At 43.8% G+C, this 3,008-nt stretch overlaps 1 pseudogene; it reads left to right on the forward strand.

Moving 5' to 3' along the window:
• On the forward strand, positions 1-2,141 carry LOC136544852 (uncharacterized; annotated as a pseudogene).
• Positions 2,142-3,008: the final 867 nt, after the last annotated feature.

Below are 3,008 nucleotides of genomic sequence, written 5' to 3' on the forward strand. Positions count from 1 at the left end.
TGTAAACTGTGTGCCTCTTTTTGTTTCTCCCATGCCTTGGCTACTCTATTATCTTCTAAAGTTCTGACCATATTTTACTCGACACTTCAAATATAACATTCAGAATCTCTCTCTGTACCCAGGAAAGCTGTCCTCAGTTTTCATACAATTTGGTCGAGGTAGATTCTTCCATCCACACTTAAATAATATCTTTGCTTCGTATCCAAGTTCACATATCTATTCTTTTATGCACACTGCTATATATTTTTTTTCTTACTAGGGAAGGAGTGCTACAGAAGCTTGAATCTCAATGGCGGAGATGGTCAGTCCTGCGGTTATCCAGGAGTCAATTAGCCAAATTATATCTAGTCTGGTTCAAACATATGAGGAGAATGTGGAAACAAATGCAATCAGAAACATAGAGAGGCTAGAGATGGCACACATCAGGCTTGAGGCTGCTCTTGAGACATCAGAAAAGTGGCAGATCACTGACGCATCCTTGTTGCATTGGCATAAGAAGCTGAAGCGTGCTGCTCAAGATTGTGGCGACACACTCCACAAAGGCAAACAAAGAATCCTAGAAGAAGAAAAGATGGAACAGGAGGTAATGAATTCCTCCTTTCCCAAGCGGATCGCACATGCTACCAAGTCATTTGTTTTCTCCATCTTTAACCGCGACAACAAGGAGTTCAGCAGATCAGTTGTTAAACAATTTGAGTGGTATGCAGATGGAGCTAATGAATTCCTAAGATTCATGGAGTTTGGTGGCACACCATACTATCACATCATGCCTTTTGGCTCCTTTATCAAGAACCTTTTTGCAGGCAAAGAACTACACCATAAAATCATTCGGGGAAACAATCCTTCGTTACTACTATGGTTGGCACCTTTCAGAACTGCAGAGCATGGAACAGAGGCCATCATGGTATTTATAAAAAAGAAGTCATTGCACCAGAGGGTAATATCTACTTTAGTATGATAGTACAGCTTTCAGAGAGTACAGACATAGTTGGAATTGTAGTTAAGAGCATGCAGTTGTTTGCCCCTCATGTCAAGTCTACAGTTGAAAATATTACCAAAGAACTTACTCAACTACCTACTCAAGACCTATCATGGGTGCCATTTGTTTATTCATACCAGAAAGAAAATTGGGGTAATCTTCATAGCCTTGCGACTCAGTGGTTTCGCCCAAACCCGTTATGTTGCAAGCAGCATGATCGGCATTGTGCTCAACCTTTTAGCAACCAAGACATGGCAGGAATATCAGATGTTTCGCTAGAACCACTAATTGAATTTAATTTGCAGTGGCAAGTCTCACGGACTGTTTATAGGAAACGTAAGGCCTCTTTGTCTGGAGGTATAATGTCTCTGCAAGATTCTCCATATCTGAAAGCTGGAATTACCTTTTCACCTCATGGGTCTTCTGTAGACATGATACCAGAGAATAAAAGTTCTAAAGCAAGGGAGATAGTTGGTGGAGATCAACATCTCTTGCATACAGACATTACCTTGCAACAACTAGGAGAGATCATGCTACCAAAGGCCATTGATTACTTCTGCTAGAATGCTCAAGCGACAGTGTACCAAATGGTTTGAAGTCCAAACATGGGGATGCACACATCCAGGTTGAAAGGCTAAGCATGAGAACATTCAGAACAAGCTTACGAACATGGAGAACTATTGGGGAACCTACAAAAAGAAAGTTGTTTCAAGGACAGGAATACAACGTTTGGAGCCGGACACATATGATCGGTTACTTGCTCGACTTATGGAGTACCCATGCTCCCATCCAACTGCAAAGGCCAATCATGGACTAGATGCAGAAAGAAAGGGAAATTCAGCTTGCTGAAAGGAAAGGAAAATCTTTCAGAAAGGATATCCTCAGTGATAGAGTTAGTATCGCATAAAGGTTTGATAGTTACATGACAATAGTCTTTATTATGTTAGTCATAGTAATGAAGTAGTGAAGCACTATGTTCTATGTTAGGAAAATATGCAACTGTACCACACCACCTTTTCTTAGTTTCAATTTCTATCTTTTACATGTGATGTGTTTGTTTCACACCAACTAAGCATTTTCTGGGGATTACTAAATTATGTGGGACACAATAATGCAAGGCATTTGAAAGCCGGGACATACAAGTATAGGATAACACTTGTAATATTTTCTATGTTAATTCTGTCTATCTACTTTTTATCCTTTATTCTCTTTTCTCTTTGCCTTACTCTTCCACACTACTATGTTTTGGCTCTTTTGGGTCCGTAAGAAATGCTTTTCAGAGGCGGGTAGTGTCGTGGGGTCGAAACCATGGCAAGCATGTTGTTCGAGTCGGTGTCAGAGTACGGGGTCTCCGGTGGCTCGGGTGGACTCAAGAACACAAGAATCACGCAGAGAAGACGCAACAGTTTATCCAGGTTCGAGCCACTTTGGTCCCTATGTCCTACAACTGATGATCCTTATACTCAAGAGCACCCAAAATTGGGAGGGTTACAACAGAGTGTACAGGAAGAAGAGTTTGGTAGGGGGTTAGCTTGGTGCTAATCCTAAGGTTGCATCGCCACCGGTGGAGTCTCCCCCTCGTCGGAGAGGAAGGGCTATTGGTGCCCTTCTCTGGGTTGCCTTGCCCTCTGTGTAGAGCAGAGGCAGATGGAATGGAAAGGAGATCGAATCGGGATCCCCCCTCTAGGTCTGACCTTATCCCTTATATAACAACATAGGTCGGGTACAAGGCGGTTTGAGGTTTCTAGTCTATGGTCTACGTGTGCCGGAGTCTAGGAAGGTCTTGCAGTGGTGCACCATGGACCATCAAGGTGTCTTGGAGCTGAAGAAGCCTGGGCGTCATCCAGCTGCCCTGTTCTGACACTCTGCGTGTCCGACGGTGTCAGCTTGGACCGACCTCCCCTAGGTGAGACCTTCTAGAGTCTTCATGGTGGCGAGGGAGGCCGGCTCCTGGGACTGGCATGCGGGCCCAAAATCCCCCGAGCCCCCGGAGGCTGAGGGAAGCTTTGTCTTCTTGTGTCACACCCTA

The sequence above is a fragment of the Miscanthus floridulus genome, chromosome 3 (genome assembly GCF_019320115.1).
Source record: "Miscanthus floridulus cultivar M001 chromosome 3, ASM1932011v1, whole genome shotgun sequence".
In the NCBI taxonomy this organism is placed as follows: Eukaryota; Viridiplantae; Streptophyta; class Magnoliopsida; order Poales; family Poaceae; genus Miscanthus; species Miscanthus floridulus.